Raw genomic sequence first — 19348 nt, 5'->3', positions numbered from 1 at the left:
GATAGTATAGAGGATAATAGCCCACTGCCTCAAAGAATTATCATTACGGTACGTGTCAAATAGCCAATGAAACAAAAGAAAGTCCAATTGGGACGATTAATTTAATATACCATACAGTAATGTTTGAAAAACAATATATCTATGTACATGTATTTACACAAATCATAAAGCAAAAATACATTTTTTAAAAAAGGAGAGAACGTGCACAGAGAAAGATAAAGTAAGTGCTCAAGTGGATGATCAAGACGATCAGAAGAAAGTGTGGTTGATTTATGTACAAAAGAATATTGAGCCTGTCCTAGATACCGCTTGTAAAAAATACTTCTTTTTTACTCGCTGATTCCTATGTACAATTCCTTAGTCCTTCAATTGCACCATTGGCAATGAAGAAAGGGAGTGGGGGGGTGGACAAGGGACAGGGATTAGTAGGTACAGGCTCCCAAGGGGGAATGTCGTCGACGTTTCGACCCAACCATGTAAGGGGTGGTTCAAATCCTCAATAACGGGTCTTCATCAGGACGGTGTAATGGGGAAAACTCTTTCAGAGTGCACGTCACTTAAAAACATTCATTGGGCACCTGTAATGATAAATGAATAGTGGGGCTAAGTATCACTCTACCATGTCAAAAAACAGTCCACTAATGGCCTTTCAGAAAAAGCACTCACCCTTCCGTAGTGCCTTGTCACAATCAAGTGCGTCGGTTAATCCGCAACCCCAATGTGAGAGTATCCAAAGTTATACTGTAGGGACAAGAGAAGGGGTAGCCGTTAGTGCTACAGCGCTATTCTACCTTTTTAACTCCACAATCATGAGAATTGTTTACATTTGCGGAGATTAACAAGGTCCATCTAATGTTTGCCAAATTCTCTGGTAATATAATATCACCGTTGATGTAAAGGATGTAAAATTCCTTATGTGTATCACATGGGCAGTGGGCTCACAGTGATCACTTACCTACAGTGTAGATTCAAAAATGTCTATCAAGCCAACCTGGCTCCGAGTGTTAGCGGGTTAGTTGGCCGGTATCGTTGTTTTTCAACAGATATAAATGCCCAGTGCTGAAAAAAGACAAAATATGTCTTCATTAGGACGGTGTCCAAGTTACTTCCATTAAAACAGCTTCGGGTCCTAAGTTAAAATGCACCGTTGCTGCATGTAACCTACCATCAGTCTTCTATCTGGACGAGGGGTATTAATTCTCTCCTCTCTCCGTCGCTCCGATCAGTGGCGCACGGCTTCCCAGCCAAAAGAAGTATTTTTTACAAGCGGTATCTAGGACAGGCTCAATATTCTTTTGTACATAAATCAACCACACTTTCTTCTGATCGTCTTGATCATCCACTTGAGCACTTACTTTATCTTTCTCTGTGCACGTTCTCTCCTTTTTTAAAAAATGTATTTTTGCTTTATGATTTGTGTAAATACATGTACATAGATATATTGTTTTTCAAACATTACTGTATGGTATATTAAATTAATCGTCCCAATTGGACTTTCTTTTGTTTCATTGGCTATTTGACACGTACCGTAATGATAATTCTTTGAGGCAGTGGGCTATTATCCTCTATACTATCAAGTCTACAGATTTAGTCTGAATTTGGAGTCAATTAATTTGATTGAAGATTATGATTATTCTTATTGGCAAATCTATGTCGAGGACCATTTGTTGTCTGTACTGCTGAATACCCAGGTCCTTGGACTTCATTGGGTCAACCCCTGTTCTATAACAGGATTAAAAAACAAGCATGTGCAATGCAATAGGTCTCACATTGCTGAAAGTTTGAGCTATTGGCGTTGTTAATAATAAAACAACACCAATAGTTCAAACTTTCAGTAATGAGAGAGCTAATGCATTGCAAATGGACCGCAACACTCGCAATTTAGATGTTTAAAGCTAAAGAGCAAGTGCCACAATTGTTTGTAATGGAATAGCTCTTGCATTACTGAAAGTTTGAGCTATTGGTGCTGCATTGTTATTAGCAACGCCAATAGCTCAAACTTTCAGCAATGTAAAACCTATTGCATTGCAAATGCTCATTTTACTTACTTTCCTTTCCAGGATGGAAGTGTGATTAGCAGATCAGTGGATGTCAGAGATGAGTGTTTAACTCACTGCGCCATCAAGCTGGCAATTAACTTATACTTATTATATTGCCACTGCCTCATTCTGATCAAGTCTCAATTTCAGACTCTTTTTAAATCTCAAAAGACTGCAATTACTGATCCTGGAAAGAATGACAGGGTCTTCCTCGTCCAGGTCTTCCTCGTCACACTATCAGCTATCTTCCGGCCTCAGAGACATTTTGTACCTAGCCCAACTTAAAATCTATTCCCAAATATGCTTGGTGGCCAATACCCATAGGTATTTAAATGGTGTAAGGACCATACAAAGATGCCGGACAAGGAGGTCATGGAAGACTAAATAAATGTATGACTTAGGTACAATCCACCACTGATTGCTAGTTTTTGCCCAGTGTAAGGCGTCTCTGCTGAAGTAAAAGGTGCTATTCTGGAACTGTCCTTTCTATAATAGGAGGACAGGAGCAGTTATAGAAAGTCTGTCATGGTCACTCACCTGCTTTGCTGATCAGTGCCACTGTCTATCGATCCACCTTAACTGAGGAAATGGTCATGTTCCAAGTGTATTGAAGAAGTAGGGACTGTGGGTCATTCATTCCTGTCAATCATATATTTAGTAATGTATTATGTTGAATGTTATTCAAACATTTGTGAATTGTACCTCATTCTTTGACTGTGACGGGGCAATGGATTTCAAAGTATTTTCGTAAACTCACTTCGGTGCCTCTCTCCATCCTCCTACTTCCCAGGAAAACTTCTCCCTGATGGACATCTCCAGCCACCAAGCAGCTTAAGAAGAGCTAACAGTTTGGGGAAGTTCACAACTCAGGCATACTTTTTAAGTATGCATGTAGAATTGTGCCTTTTGAGCACAAATGTTTTTATTTGAAAATCAGGAATTATGTGGAGTCAAAACGGATACCATATTGACCAAAGCCATTTTTACTATTATATAGAGATATCTTATCAATCTACTTATTAAATTATTGTTTTTGAATACTTCCAAAGGACTAACATAAAACAGCGGTGAAATAAAATGTCAAGTAGCACGTTTCATGCATGGTAAAAAAAAAAAGAAGCATTGGCAAAGCCAATAGATTTGGCTTTCCTTTAAAATTCGGAGCAGGACCACTAGAACATACTGCATAATGACGCATATTCTGTGTTAGCATAATTTTGCTATTTTGTCTTTTTAATACACAGTAATGCCGTCTGAGCAAATGTTTCACCTCATTAGTATCAGTTTACCATTAAACTACATCACTGAATAACTGAAAGTAATCTCAAGCACAATGATATAAACTCTTTCATGCCACCATAGCATCTGTCGTTTATGTAGTAAGGCAAAGGAGGAAAGAAAACGCTTGCTGAAATATTTTTTTTCAACCAACGAGGAATACGCACTCGAAGGAATGCAGTTCTTGCCTGCTTCACACCCGATGATCCGCAGCTAAACTGCGGCCTTGTGAAGTATATGAAGGAGGTGGAGAAAAAGATGCAGAAACTTGACTCTTAACCTAACTTGCTGTTTCTTGTTAGGTTGAACCATATGTAAAATGTTGTCTAACATTATCAAATCAATGAAGGCGGCGGAAAGAGGACAATGGAACCCAACCTTTTTTAGATTTACAAAGAAAATCGATGCTAAGATGAACATCATTGCAAATTTGTATTTAATTTAGAAGATTTAAAAAAATGAATTATATCGTTTTATAAGCAATATTACGTTTACGGTGAAAATGTACAGTATGTATATGTATTTTAAAATGGAGATACTGCAATGGTTTTTATTAACTATGCAAAATAAATTAAAGAGTGCAAAGAGTGCATCAGAAGTAGGGAATAACATGTCTCCCAATCTTCCCCAATAACACACGAACAATTAACCTTTATGTATCTAATAATATACCAGCATACCTATGAAAACAGTTCTGTAACCATAGTAGCCATTTATAACAGCACTGCTCTGGTCTAAGCAGTGGATGCCAACCACATTAGGTAGGGCTTTTACAACACCATCATTCGGTCTATAAAGGAGCTGTGCTATTTATCTGTGTGCCTAACTGAGAGAACATTCTTCCAAATCCAGCCTATGCCTTGCAAGTAGCTGCATTCAAGCACACAAACCATAAACACTCAAAGTCTAGCATTTAATGAGCTAGGCCCATTAAGCACTGAATGTGTCAATGGCAAGCCTCTTCAAGTGAGAGGTACATTGCGTTATAACATTGATGTGATGGCCTTCATAGGAAATGCAACACCTCAGAGACACTACTTTTTACCTTTGCCACCGTTGTTAAATGAATAAGAAATATTTAAACATCTGCAACATGCCCTGCTGCATCTTACAACATGATAAATAACCCAGCAAAACTGTGTCTGAAGGGAGCTGACTCAAAGTAGCTATTAGATGAAGTGGGCTGAATCAAAACCCCTCTTGTACATTGTGTGTTAAGTTGACATAAGATTTAGCAAACAGCTCATGCTGTCTGTAGCTCACTGCTGTCACAAGGGGGGCAGTCGGGGCTGCTTGTCTAGGACAGAGATTCCCCCACACTGCCACTACTAAATGTTGTTAGAAATTGGGTTGGTGTTTGACTGGGGTGTGAGCCCTGCTCAAGCAATAGCTACAATCCGATGCAGGGTGAACCACAAAAAGTAACAAAATGAGCCTGTGTTTAATCCTGGCTAGCTTGGCACAAAAAGCAATCAGGCTTAACGTAGAGGCAATTTGTAAAGTATTGATGCAGTACACAAACAGTAATAAAGTGAAAATGCAACACAAGAAAAATCCCAAACCAATTTAGAAAAAGCAGAACACATTTTATTACATTTTTTGACACCAAAACAACAAAAAGCCGATCAGCAGAACCAGAGTTATGAATTTTTTATGTTTTAGTAAAAATGAGCTCCTAAAAGATCAAGACATGAACCGCAGACATCTAGTCATGTGAGACTGGGCCAAAATAAGAAAATATATGGCAGACCGCGATGGAGCGTGGTTCAGATACAGAAAGTGGACTGGGCCTGGTCAGGGCTAACCTTTGGATCTAAAATTTTTATTTTTTAAGTGTTTGAGAGGCTAAATAAAGTTTAGCAGAGCAAGGCTGCAGGGGTGTCTGAGAAGCGAACATAATCATCGAATAGCCTTGGGTAGAAGCAGCATTGACATTTTCTAATTTCGGACTTTGGGTCTGATTTAGATGTTGGCGGGACTGAAATGGAGTGGCCTTATTTGGCGGTCTTCCTGATCTCCAACCCGGTGGTCAGCCAGCCATATTTAGATGTTTGCTGGCAATGGGAGAGAAGACGTCCTTGGGACTGCCATCTCCGCCTGTAATTAGTTCCCATACAGCGGAATGGGCTGCAGCAGGCGTGGAGGGACTCCAATTAGGATTCCCGCCCTCCAGATTTGGATCTGGGTTGTTTGTACAGAAATTCTGGTGGGATTCCCTCCTATTTCGAGTCAGCGGAAAGGTAAGAAAAGAGATGACTACTCACCTTTTCGGGGGTATGGGATGCAGTATCCTCCTCTGTGCTCAGCTGCACCCTGACCGCAATGGACTGGCACCCATTTTAAACAAATTGAAGGTAAGTGTTTGGGGTGTGTGTGGGTTTGCATTGCATGGTGTGTGTATGTTGGTTGTGTGCAAATCAGTATGTACCTTTTCACATCACCACACATATCCTACAAACACATATGTACACATACACTACATATATATGTTTTACATAACTAAATAAATGCAAGTTACCTGTCTCCCCATCATGGCGGTCACTCCCTGTCTGGATTCCACCAACAGGACACCACCAACACAACGGAACAACTATGTCGGATCGGCGGGACCCCACCATCACGATAGCAGCGGCGGCAGTACAGAAGACCGCCGGCTTCTTTGTATCGAGTACATATCTCAATATGGCGGGTGGGATGCCTGTCAGATTCATTGTGTATTCAAGCCTGTCGCCATGGCAGGCTGACGGGAAGACTGCCAACTTCTAAATCAGAACCTTAGTCTCTGAAATGCAAGTAAAAAATCTCCAGCGGGAGAGGGCTGTAGCCTAAGACAGTTCCACGAGGTTAGATATAGGGGTGGGTAAAAAATGTTGCTAGGCCAGGGAAGTTTGCGGCATTTTGCCCACTCAGCAATCCACATGGAGCTTGATTTTTGGCAACACTCTGGCAACTGCCACGTCACAGAGTTTTTTCTTATGCGCAGTTCACCATTAAGTTGGCGAGCTAGTTCTGGAGATTGCAGCAGGTCTTGACTGTTTGTGTTGAGATAACTGATGCCTGAGTAGAAAATCTACCCTCTGGCGCACTGCATGGTGCCATGTGTGCTGATTGTACAGCACGAAACAAGCTCCCAGCGCCAATGAGAGCAGCGCAATGTACCAAATTCTGCCTGCTTGCACGACTCTGTGGTATCTCGCAGAGTTTTTATGTAACTCTGTGGAATTAAGCTGAGTAAAACTCAGTGAGTTCCACCCACCCCATGTCAGATACCTCTTTGAAGAAGGACCGCTGAAAAGGAATTCCTGCTGCAGAGAAGAACGTAGCGCGAGAGGGTGCAAAGTAATACAACCAGCAATGCACCTTAGGCAAAAATGCGAACAGGCTGGTCTCGGTCTCCACCTGGTTCTCGGAGTACTTTTGAGCCAAAAATGGTCGCAGTCCTCATTTTTGGATTTTTGCATTCTGGGTACTTCTACCACCACTTACAGGGGTCCAGGACTTGAAGGGCACCATTTGGAAGGTCAGGACTCACTCTGGCTGGGTCCAGGTAAGGGTTCAGTATGAAGTAAGCCTTTTGGATCTCTGTGACTCTGAACAGGACACCAGCAAACTAGTCCTTATGAGTCACTCTTGCGGTTCTGGGAAAGTTGAAGATCCAGTCCTTGTCCCCAGGCTGATGGTAGCAGAGCAGCAGGACAATCAGGCAGCAATCCAGCAGAGCAGCAGCCCAGCAGATGGATAGACCTTCAGCAGCAGTACTTCTTCCTGAAAAAGTATCAACAGGTACAGAAGTGTAATGAGGAGTTTGGTGTATGAGGTCCTACTTTTATATTCTGCTGCTCTAGTTCTGGAAGGTGGAAGAAACTTCTAGACCCTTTGTACTAAAAGCACTGCCCACGGGCCACTGGCGGCCCAGCAGACCTTTCCTTGTGGCCCACAGAGCTTATTCTGGGACGCCTAGTTGCAGCAGGGAATGCTGCTTGCGGTCCGTTTTATGGAACATTCTGCTAGCCAAGTAGCATCATTTTGTGATTCTAGACCTTTTTTTCAATATAAAGTCAGTTTACCTTGTTTTACAAGCAAGGCTGCCCTGCTCATAAGAACAAACTGAGAGGACTCTAGAAACAAAGCCCAGGATAGGAAAAGTCATATAGACGTTGTTGCAAAGGAATGCTGTTCCTGCTTTTCTGGTTTTGGGCTTTTATCCAAAAGCAAGTTCAGCTTATACTTTCAGCAGCGGTACAAAAGGGGGTGGTAATGGACGGAGCATCTGAACCAATCAAACACTCACACCCAGTCAAAAGATCTGGGTTTAATCCATCACCGTTCTTTAGCCCACTCTGCCACCCCAGTTCAGACATGGCTATATGCAAATCAGTCTGACCCTGTGCCTCATGGGAACACTCCAGCCAGAACTGCCAAGCCATGCCATCCCTGGACCGGAAACAAGCTTCCGAGGACCGGTTTCTGGCATTACAGCCGTCTTCAGCCCGGCTTGCTTGAATCCAGTGGCAAAGTGAGTAAGGGACTCACGTCAGAGCATACCCTGCCACCCTTATGGCGGCCAAAAGCGGTACAAAAGGGGGTGGTAATGGACGGAGCATCTGAACCAATCAAACACTCACACCCAGTCAAAAGTTCTGGGTTTAATCCATCACCGTTCTTTAGCCCACTCTGCCACCCCAGTTCAGACATGGCTATATGCAAATCAGTCTGACCCTGTGCCTCATGGAAACAGTCCAGCCAGAACTGCCAAGCCATGCCTTCCCTGGACCAGAAACAAGCTTCCGAGGACCGGTTTCTGGCATTACAGCCGTCTTCAGCCCGGCTTGCTTGAATCCAGTGGCAAAGTGAGCAAGGGACTCACGTCTGAGCATACCCTGCCACACTTATGGCGGCCAAAAGCGGTACAAAAGGGGGTGGCAATGGACCGAGCATCTGAACCAATCAAACACTCACACCCAGTCAAAAGATCTGGGTTTAATCCATCACCGTTCTTTAGCACACTCTGCCACCCCAGTTCAGACATGGCTATATGCAAATCAGTCTGACCCTGTGCCTCATGGGAACACTCCAGCCAGAACTGCCAAGCCATGCCATCCCTGGACCGGAAACAAGCTTCCGAGGACCGGTTTCTGGCATTACAGCCGTCTTCAGCCCGGCTTGCTTGAATCCAGTGGCAAAGTGAGCAAGGGACTCACGTCAGAGCATACCCTGCCACCCTTATGGCGGCCAAAAGCGGTACAAAAGGGGGTGGTAATGGACGGAGCATCTGAATCAATCAAACACTCACACCCAGTCAAAAGCTCTGGGTTTAATCCATCACCGTTCTTTAGCCCACTCTGCCACCCCAGTTCAGACATGGCTATATGCAAATCAGTCTGACCCTGTGCCTCATGGGAACAGTCCAGCCAGAACTGCCAAGCCATGCCTTCCTTGGACCGGAAACAAGCTTCCGAGGACCGGTTTCTGGCATTACAGCCGTCTTCAGCCCGGCTTGCTTGAATCCAGTGGCAAAGTGAGCAAGGGACTCATGTCTGAGCATACCCTGCCACACTTATGGCGGCCAAAAGCGGTACAAAAGGGGGTGGTAATGGACCGAGCATCTAAACCAATCAAACACTCACACCCAGTCAAAAGATCTGGGTTTAATCCATCACCGTTCTTTAGCACACTCTGCCACCCCAGTTCAGACATGGCTATATGCAAATCAGTCTGACCCTGTGCCTCATGGGAACAGTCCCGCCTGAACTGCCAAGCCATGCCAAGTGAGCAAGGGACTCACGTCTGTGAGTGTTTGATTGGTTCAGATGCTCCGTCCATCACCACCCCCTTTTGTAGCATATACTTTCAGCAGGGCATCCCTGTTCATAGGCATAACAAGATAGGAAGGCTTTTAATCAGTAAAAGAACCGGGTGCACAGCCCGTATATACGCACATCAGTTTAGACTTGCTGACTATTCAGGTGCAAGACGGCGAGTGGAAAAACCTTGAACCACTCAATTGAGTAGAAAGAAAACTACCCCTACACGAACAGAATTGATTGCCGTTGCACTCAAGACAGTGTATACAATGTTAAGTAACACAATTCAACCAAGCACATAACAAAATGACAGAATTATCAAAACAAAAGAACTCTCAATGAGTAGATCTTGGAGTCTTTAATGTTGTAAACAGCCAGCCGACACGTGTTTCATCGCATTCGCGATTCCTCAGGGCTAAATGGCTGAAATCCAGTCAGAAGGTCGCTCAGCTGGTGATATTTCCAACCCAGCCGGGCCCTTGACCACAGATACTCCGATCTAGTATCCGATGTGAGAACAATTTTATTCACTGTGTATCAGTACATATCCGCTTGACGATCAAAATTGTAAGGGTTTCTTTATAGATGGCCCAGCTGGGGAGCATAAAAAGCAAAAGGAAACTGTGATCATGAGTACAGTGGGGCAGTTAGTTTGGGTGGCAGTTAAAATGAACAAAATAATCTGTATCTATTTTTGGTGTTATAGAATGTTAAAATGTGCAAAAAAGATGTGAAAAAATATTATTTTGTAGAAATCTTTGGAAACATTGTGTAGTTTTCCCATCCCCATAATCCACCACCCTACTCTGTCTCCTTGGAAAGGCCATGGCTTCAATGAGGCCCTCGAGCACATACCAGGTTGTAAGATGTGGGTCAGAGTAAATGTTTGTGCGTACCCATGTTCTAGACAGTGCCTTTGGAGTTTTCAGAATTTGCTGACTCCCTCGACCAGGCGCAAAGCTGGTTACGGTGATAATGTGTGGTTTTTAGGCCCTTTGTGTGAAGGCAGAGCACAAGCTGTTCAGTTGCAAGTGTGGCTCCACTGAGCTCCGCTACTGATCTTCCCAGCAAAGGGCCCATTCAGGCACACCTAATACCTCATTTGTGTGACTGCCTGGAAGTAATTCACAAAGTGTAACTGTCAGTTACACCTAGTCATGTGACCCAGTCCAGGCTGCAGACACAAAAGGGCAGAAAATGCTGAAAAATGCCAACTTTCTAAAAGTGAAATTTTTTAAATTATGATTAAAAACCCAACTTTATGATTAAACAGGGCTTTTTGTCCAAATTCCAAAGACATTTTGCAATGCAGCGCGTGTACGAAATTCGTTTTATTTATTTATTAGTTTATCCATGCATCCATATTCCGGTGTTTACTACCCCCCACATTGCCCCTCCCCTGTCCCCCTCACAGCTCCACGGAAATTCTTCCACGGGCCACTACTGGAGCTCAGTTAAAGATGTGGAACAGCAGTGGTCCATAAGCACCAGTATAGGGCTACTTGCATCCATATTTCAACGCCATAATCAATAGTCTCTATCTCTTCATCTCTCCTGCGTTGTCTCAGGTTATAGGGATTGACCACCAGAATGAGAGGTGCAGAGGCTGTGTTTCGATGGTTTAAAGCAGAATCTTCACACTTTCTTCTTCACATCGATCCTAGTGTCACCACTATTCAGCTATAATAGAGCACTGGCAGGGCTTTTAGTGGAATGAAAAAAATGAAGGGGTTCTCTCAAAAAGGAGAGGGGGGCGATGTAATTAAGGACGTGGCTTAAAAACAAGTAAGCAAAAAATCTGTGCATAGCATAGTGTGCCATACGACTGGTATTTGGCAGCTTCTGTCATTTCATCCAGATATATAATACAACAAGTAACATTACACCTACAACAAGCCAGGACTGTTGACTTTGTCAATGGTTGTTAGTTGCATAAGATAAATAAGCAACAGCTATGACTTCTTGGTGTGTAACATTGAAAATGCTTCACTTCTGAAATGAGACTGTGGAAGAACTATAACGAGTCTCTTTGAAGTTACATCAAAGGCAGTTAATGGGTGGTACTGCTGCAGAGTTAAGAAAAAACATTTCACCCTAAGGGGGAAGGCAAAAATGGATAGCCAGATAGGGTCCGGTCTCAGACCCGGCCCACTTAAGGCACTGAGCACTGGAATGAGGAAGGGACATCTTCTGCAGTCACTATGTCTATTTATGCCTTAATAAATGTCGAATAGCAGTGTGCACAGCTGAGATGGGGTAGGGGCATGGGAGGGAGAGTTGCTTACTCTGCTGACCAGGAGCATGTTCTTCTTTAGAAATATCACAATATGTATGATTCCAAGATAGCTTTATAAATGTAAATGTCGGAAAGCACATTTTTACACTGATGATGCTATGAAGTTTGAAGTTTCTATTTTGAAGTAGTGTGGCTCACTGGTTAGAGGCGGCAGACCCGAGAGCAGAGGACGGCCCGGGACCAGGGTTCGATTCCCGGCGCGGCAGGTTTCTGGACCAGGGTCAGCGGACTCGATAATTCTCTCGCCTCGGTGCCCACTCTGATCAGCGATCACACTCGGCAACTCTGGGCATTAGCTTGCCTCATCTTCACTAACGGCCCCACCAGACCGCCGGGGATGCCTGGTCTCACCCTGGAGATACCCATTAAGGGACCATCTCTCAGGGAAGCCAGGAAGGGTTTCGCAGCGGTCGAAGCGCCTTGGGACCCTACGGGTAAGTAGTGCGCTATATAAATGCCTATACATTTACATTTACATTTACATATTTTCAGTGGGTGACTGGACGTAAAGTATTTGTCAAATGTGCATCAAACATCAGCTCACTCGTTTCTCAAAGAGCATGAGTGCTCACGTTAGACAGCCACGCTACATTATTGTATTGTAATTGCTTTTATGTGGCGTTTACTTCCCCTGACGAGTCATCGAAGAACTTTTTCGGCGAATAGCACGCTACTCTAGAACCCTTAAAGGATTAGTGGTGAAATTAGTATAGTGAAATATGAAATTAATTCGAGCGGTGGATATGTTAGTCTATTATTTATTAAGTAGTGCCGGTCAGCTGACTGCAATAGGACATTCTTTCCATTTACCTCTTGTCTGTTCACAGTGCCTTTCTTCATTTCCTCTGCCCTGGCACATTTTGCAAAAAGCATCCAGCAACTGATTCATTCAGAGACGGCTATCAGAGTAGTGCAGTTGTGAGTCCTGCAGTAATTGCATATTCTTGGAGCCCTGGCTTCCGAAATAGATGACCCTGGGAAGGCTATCTGTATATTAAGCAGTCCACAGCGAGGCATGCATTCTACACAAGTAATGTGAACAAGGTTTAATTCTGGTCTGCAAGAAGCAGTGCGCTAATGTAGTCATCAAAAAACCTGGCTGCAACTTAGATTCTCTAGTTTATTCACCAAATTCTCCCATCAAACACAATTTCTAATCAACTGCTTTACAGCTTCAATGGAAACATTAATACAGAATTCTGAACAGGATCACAATGAATATCATAGCGGAATTTTATTTAATCTGTATATCCTCATTTTTTTCGATCATTTTCAGTCAAAGAAAATCCATTACATGAATTTCTGTTTCTGAATCTTCCTTTCATTATTTGACTTGTAGAATATTTAAAGTAGTTAAATAATCACAGTGTCTATGTTTTTTGATCGTATACTACATTCAGTTTCCAAACCAGTATAAATGGCAGGGTGGGGGGCGCGTGGCTGAAGGGAGTACACTGTGGGAGTTTGGGGATATGGCCTATGTTCAGTCCCTGCTGCACATGGGCAAAGACCATGCACAGTGGGATTTGGCCACCCTGCGGTGGGTTCGGTGCAGGGTCTGTGGCCAAACCCAGCTGCGCATGGCCAAATGCCATACACAGCAGATGTTGGCTGCCCCGCAGTGGGTTGGGCGCAGGGGGCGGCTACATACCAGGCTATATGGAAAACCTGTGCTGCACACAGCCTACTGTTAGGGACAGGCACGACAAAAACATGATATTTTAAAATTTATTTTTGACCTAGTTAAGAGGTTCTAAAAATAACCCCATTTTTGATTTTTAAGTGATTTGTAATTTTTTTGTAACTTTGTTTTCTGAGGACTAGACTCAATATGACTGAAAAAAGGGTGTCTGAACTTGGGAAGAGAAGTATAAAAAATCGAAAAAAGTGGCCTTGCATGTTTCCACCTGGTTCTTACTAGCAGTGGCCATCTACTTACTGACAGAGATAACTTTTCCGCAGTGCAGACAAAAGATTCGAGCCCTGGCAACGCCGGGATCACAGTCCACCAGTTGGGCCACTAGATATCTGGTGGAAGTGTGTTTCCACGTGCCACCAAGTGCTGGGTGGCAGTGCCACATGTACTTCTTCCCCATTCTTTGAATGATCTCCTCGTCGCAGGTCTTGCATATGACCTGCTACTGTCTTCCTCCTACTGATCTTCTGGGTACTGAGGTTCAGAGTGGTCTCCTCCTGATGCCATTCTCCAAATAATGGGGTCGATCAGGATGGCGGACGGAAGAGCCACCGCGGCCCTGGAGTAGGCGGAAAAAGCCTTTTCCGTGTCCGCCTGCCGCGGATACTCCGTCCGCCATATCAGGATAGGAAAACGTGTCAAATTTCCGTCCGCGACGGAAAAACACGCTCCGCCGGCCAACTACACACGACCACGCGGCGGACGGAACACATCCAAACGCTCCGCCGTACGCACTGACGTCGAAGACCGTCCCCCAAATCAAGATGGCGGAAAACACACATAAAACCGCTGCGGAAAAACAACCTGTCTTAACACGGCGGAATCCCCACAGCGAACATAGGTGACACAGCCGAGATACCCACCGCAAGCTGACCACCACCATGGACCCGGCGCTACACGCTTTCCCGATGCTCTTCGCGATCCACCACGTCCTAGTCATGGCCTACTATGGACGACGACGCAGGTAAGGTACAAACCATTGGCTGTCTGGAGGGGAATACCAGCAAGGGACGTGACGTAGGGAGGGGGAGTGTCATGTTACCGAAACCACTGATGAGAAGCATATACGAATACACATTAGCAGGACGCAAGCAGGAATGACAACGACAGACCACGAGACTTGATAGACTACCTTTATTGTCAAATAATAGGGGTCAAATCACAGTGTATGCGTGAACATGGGCAAAGTGGGCACCAGAGCAGGTACAACATAGCAGGTAACGAGAGGGCAGCATGCAGTATCAGAGCATCAACAGGGCATTGTAGAGTACAGAGCAGGTACATCATAGGCAGGTAACGAGAGGGCAGTATGCAGTATCAGAGCATCAACAGGGCATTGTGCATTACAGAGCAGGTACATCAGAGGCAGGTAACGAGAGGGCAGTATGCAGTATCAGAGCATCAACAGGGCATTGTGCATTACAGAGCAGGTACATCATAGGCAGGTAACGAGAGGCCAGTATGCAGTATCAGAGCATCAACAGGGCATTGTAGAGTACAGAGCAGGTACATCATAGGCAGGTAACGAGAGGGCAGTATGCAGTATCAGAGCATCAACAGGGCATTGTGCATTACAGAGCAGGTACATCAGAGGCAGGTAACGAGAGGGCAGTATGCAGTATCAGAGCATCAACAGGGCATTGTGCATTACAGAGCAGGTACATCAGAGGCAGGTAACGAGAGGGCAGTATGCAGTATCAGAGCATCAACAGGGCATTGTGCATTACAGAGCAGGTACATCATAGGCAGGTAACGAGAGGCCAGTATGCAGTATCAGAGCATCAACAGGGCATTGTAGAGTACAGAGCAGGTACATCATAGGCAGGTAACGAGAGGGCAGTATGCAGTATCAGAGCATCAACAGGGCATTGTGCATTACAGAGCAGGTACATCAGAGGCAGGTAACGAGAGGGCAGTATGCAGTATCAGAGCATCAACAGGGCATTGTGCATTACAGAGCAGGTACATCATAGGCAGGTAACGAGAGGCCAGTATGCAGTATCAGAGCATCAACAGGGCATTGTAGAGTACAGAGCAGGTACATCAGAGGCAGCACGTGAGAGGGGCCAAGTGCATCAACAGTCCATTGCACAGAACAGCTCCATCAGAGGCAGCACGTGAGAGGGGCCAAGTGCATCAACAGTCCATTGCACAGAACAGCTCCATCAGAGGCAGCACGTGAGAGGGGCCAAGTGCATCAACAGTCCATTGCACAGAACAGCTCCATCAGAGGCAGCACGTGAGAGGGGCCAAGTGCATCAACAGTCCATTGCACAGAACAGCTCCATCAGAGGCAGCACGTGAGAGGGGCCAAGTGCATCAACAGTCCATTGCACAGAACAGTCACATCACTGGCAGCACATGAGAGGGCAGAATGCAGTATCAGAACAGCAACAGGGCAGTGTGGCCAACAGAGCAGGTACATCAGAGGCAGGTAACGAGAGGCCAGTATCAGAGCATCAACAGGGCATTGTGCATTACAGAGCAGGTACATCAGAGGCAGGTAACGAGAGGCCAGTATGCAGTATCAGAGCATCAACAGGGCATTGTGCATTACAGAGCAGGTACATCAGAGGCAGCACAACTACGTGTCCCTACCAACCCGTCACAGGGACCACAAGAGTGCCACGCAGTTCTCAATGGACACACCATGTGAATTAACATTTGAGTGAAGTGTACAGCACGTCACATCACAGAATCAGGGGGGACTGCGTGAACTACCTGCCTCGGACACACTGGCAGCACCAGCAACAGGAGTGTGAGACACAGCCACAGCCCGAGTGACACACACATGGGCCACGGACCCAGACACACTGGCAGCACCAGCAACAGGAGTGTGAGACACAGCCACAGCCCGAGTGACACATACATGGGCCACGGACCCAGACACACTGGCAGCACCAGCAACAGGAGTGTGAGACACAGCCACAGCCCGAGTGACACACACATGGGCCACGGACCCAGACACACTGGCAGCACCAGCAACAGGAGTGTGAGACACAGCCACAGCCCGAGTGACACACACATGGGCCACGGACCCAGACACACTGGCAGCACCAGCAACAGGAGTGTGAGACACAGCCACAGATGTAGTCACTGACACGTGAGCCACTGACCCAGACAGACTGCCAGCACCAGAAACAGGAGTGTGCAACACAGCCACAGATCTTCTAACTGACACGTGAGCCATAGACCCAGATACACTGCCAGGACCTGCAACAGGAGAGGGCACAACTGACACTGTGCCACCATCTGATACATGAGAGTCAACTGCACCGGCGCCACTGGGACAACTGAAATGATGAGCCACAGGGCTGTATGGGCCAGGAGGCAGGGTGGGCCTGGGAGCTGGGGATAGCTCACCTAGAGCCAAATCGGGGTTTGCAGGTGTCAATGGTGTGTGTCTGCGTTTCTTAGGGAGGTGTGAGTGCACCCTGGACAGGACAGGACTGCCAAGTGGTGGGGACTCCAAAGAATCACCACCCAGTATAGGTGGAGCAACTGCTGCCGGGGATCTGGTTTCGGGGGACGTGCTGGAGCCTGCTTGTCGTTTGCTCTGTGCCTGCCGCCTGGACTCGGAATGATGTGTAATGGGGGATGCAACAACAGGGGACACCCTCCTCTGCTTCTGACTGGCCTGGATGGGAGTGGAGGTATGGGGGGACTCCGCCGCGGAGACATCAGTTTGGCGTTTAGTAGAAAACATCAGCCTCAGTGCAGCCAGGGGTGAAGTATGCCTGTCCTTGATTGCGCCATTGTCCATGCTAGATGCCTTGTCCGTAGGATGTGCCTTATCCTTAGGTGGAGTGTTGTCTCTGGATGTAGCCTGTGCCCTGCTCGCCGCCCTGTTCCTGCCAGCAGACTTGTCGTCTGTGGTGCACCTGCCTCCAGCAGACACCTGCTCCCTGTGTGTGTCGCTGCCCTTGGGAGTGTTCCTATCCACTGCTGTGGGCCTGCTCTTGGGAGTCTCCCTGCTCTTAGTAGGTGCCTTAGTCTTCTCACTGTCCTTGGGAGTGTTCCTATCCACTGCTGTGGGCCTGCTCTTGGGGGTCTCCCTGCTCTCAGTAGGTGCCTTAGTCTTCTCACTGTCCTTGGGAGTGTTCCTATCCACTGCTGTGGGCCTGCTCTTGGGGGTCTCCCTGCTCTCAGTAGGTGCCTTAGTCTTCTCACTGTCCTTGGGAGTGTTCCTATCCACTGCTGTGGGCCTGCTCTTGGGGGTCTCCCTGCTCTCAGTAGGTGCCTTAGTCTTCTCACTGTCCTTGGGAGTGTTCCTATCCACTGATGTGGGCCTGCTCTTGGGAGTCTCCCTGCTCTTAGTAGGTGCCTTAGTCTTCTCACTGTCCTTGGGAGTGTTCCTATCCACTGATGTGGGCCTGCTCTTGGGAGTCTCCCTGCTCTTAGTAGGTGCCTTAGTCTTCTCACTGTCCTTGGGAGTGTTCCTATCCACTGCTGTGGGCCTGCTCTTGGGAGTCTCCCTGCTCTCAGTAGGTGCCTTTGTCTTCTGACTGGCCTTGTCCAAGGAACAGTCCATGGACATGTGAGTATCCCTTGCCTTCGGAGTACCTTTCGTGTTGAATGCCTGTGTAGCTCCGGAAGGCATGTCCCCCAACAACACTTGTGGATCCTGTGTGTGTACTCCAGTGCATCTGACGTCGTCTACGTGAACAGATTTAGCTGATCTAGGGGATGGGGTCTGTGCCCTGCGTGCCCTGACGTGCTGTCTGACGCTGCTTCTAGTGCAATAACCTGTATTTGAGTCCTGCTCTGAATAATCACTACCCCCTGAGACATCCAGCGGTGTAGATGGGGAAACAGAAGTAGCACCCTGTTCATTCGACTGTACTATTGCAGACGACACACTGCTTGCCAATGACTGCACTGTCCTGTGTAGACCTGCAAGATCGCCATGCATCCCTTCCATGAATGCCACCACCTGCCCCAACTTCCTATCATGATCCTGGAAAGCATTTGTCATATTGGTCTGACCCACACACAGCTGTCGCAGCAGATCAACGGCCTCAGCACACAGTGCATTTTGGCTCACCGTGGCAGGGGCAGCGGTGCCTGCACCGAACGCCACTCTGCTCCCCCTACTCCTTCGGCCACGAACAATACATGGTGCAGTTGGCGGAAGTGTGGGCCCTGTGTGCTGTCTTCCGACAGAAGGTGATGAGTGCCCACTCCCAGTCTGTGACAACAGTGCAGGCTCACCAAGAGTGTCCGACGAGGAGGACGATGGTGTCTCCACATGCGAGTCCTCAGGGACGGTCCTGTCCCCCTCTCCGGCGCTGGCCTCCTCCGTGTCAGTCTGCGTGTGTGCGAAGTCTGAGCCGGACTCATTTCCTCGGCTACTCTCCACCGTCTGTGGCTGAGTGTCCTCTGTCAAAGCTGAAATGCACAGAAAAGATGTGTGAGTCATGGGCACACTCACGTACAGAAGGAACAGGATAGCCAAATCACATAGCAGACAAAGGTTCATGAGCCCTCAGCCTGCACATGGCCCACCCCTACCAGTCATCCTCACATTTTCTGCCATGGGGACATGGACCACTAGGGGATGTGCTTTAACACTCAACTACTAAGCAAGTGGCGTGTCAACATGGCGGACCTGGATGTCAAATGAGTACCACCCAATGGGACCAAAATGCCATCACAGGCATACATACGCAACACGGAACTCAATGGTGTGTCTGTGCACCAATACATGCATAGCACTCACAAGTTTCCTACACAGACAGTATGCTCACCGCTAGTTTGCTGTTGATCGGCACTCAGACGTTCGGCCAGTTCAGGATGCGTCACTGCAATGATACGGTGCATGAGAGGGGTCATGGAGCGTCGGGCCAGACGGGGCGTCCTTGGAATCAGGCCCAGTGTTACTTCCGCTACATTCTTGCTCAGCCTGGAAATGTCGTCCCAGCGTTTGTGGCAGTGTGTATGTCGTCTGTTGCACACCCCCAATGCCCGTACTTCCCGTGCTATGGTCCTCCACAGGTCCTTGCGAAGGTGCAGCTTGACCTACCATGATGGGAGACAAAAGGGTTTAAGTCAGTGGACAGGTGGCCTGTCACACACATAGGGGCAAGACGTTACTGTCAGCAGCCATGCACAATCAGGAACATATGTCTAGCCCACACTACACAGCTAAGATATAAATAGGCCTGATCATTTGGCCCCCTCATGCACACCAACATGTCCCACACTGCACTTACCACCCGTCCCGGTGCGCCGTAGA

The sequence above is a fragment of the Lissotriton helveticus genome, chromosome 8, assembly GCF_964261635.1.
Source record: "Lissotriton helveticus chromosome 8, aLisHel1.1, whole genome shotgun sequence".
NCBI lineage: Eukaryota > Metazoa > Chordata > Amphibia > Caudata > Salamandridae > Lissotriton > Lissotriton helveticus.
This window is presented reverse-complemented; position numbering follows the sequence as displayed.